Below are 1,060 nucleotides of genomic sequence, written 5' to 3'. Positions count from 1 at the left end.
ACTGGGCGACGCTTGGTTACAATTTAAAATCCGTTATTATATGTTTGCTCTAGTTTTTGTTGTTTTTGATTCGCATCAAAGCTACTTGGTCTGTTTGATCGGGTGTATTAATATCCTTATTAGGGAATTCGAATCCCCGCTGCCTCCGTGAAAGAGAGGTGTCCTAAACCACTAGACGATGGGGGCTAACTTGCTCAACCCGTTGCCTTACCACTTGGCCACGCCCCTTTGAGACCTCGAAAAATGGACAAATTCCTTTTCTTAAGAACACATACAAGATTCGTCACTACAAAAAGGATAATGGTAACCGACCCTCTTTGGAGTAATAAAACTATTGCAATTACAATGCTCGTTGAGAAAGAATCGTAATAAATGCAAAGAACATTTATATGTTTCGATGCAACAACAAGACGTTATTTGTAACAAGTAGTTTTGTTGGTTGGTTAATTGGTATTCATAGTCCAAAAAAATACGAATCTAATGCAAAACTAAAATAGTTGGAGGACTTTTCTGAGGACGGGTTTTTGGGGTTAGCTCACCCTCGTGAAATAGAAGAGATGTTTCATTCGAAATTAGGAGTTTCGAGTTATAAAATGAATCAATGGAAAGGATGGTTAAAAGGCTTTAATCACTACGATTTAGAAGAAGGAAGCTTTTACTCAAGGGGGTGCTCCCGGTGCTCCTTGGTTAGAACCTCTAAGAGGTCCAAATGGCAAGGACCATGATTGGTAATTGTTTGATCGTCTTTCTCTGAGAAAGAGGCGAAACATGTTCTTTTTTACCGACGCACAAAGAAAATATTTTGTTGCGAATGAATAATTTAAAAATTATATTTATATTAAATTATAATATAAATATAATATTATAGAAAAGCAAAAGTATTTTTGTTTTCAAATCATATAAATCATTAATTATCTATAATTCGTTGGACCAAAAAAAGGCCCTCTGTTCAATACATAATGACAGAAGCTAATTTGATATAATTTTACGATTTCATCGACTAAAAAAGTTATCAAATGAATTATAAGTACAATTGAAACGAGCGAAAAAGAAATATGAG

This window comes from Primulina tabacum, chromosome 2 (assembly GCF_025594145.1).
Source record: "Primulina tabacum isolate GXHZ01 chromosome 2, ASM2559414v2, whole genome shotgun sequence".
In the NCBI taxonomy this organism is placed as follows: Eukaryota; Viridiplantae; Streptophyta; class Magnoliopsida; order Lamiales; family Gesneriaceae; genus Primulina; species Primulina tabacum.
Note: the sequence above shows the minus strand (reverse complement) of the source record.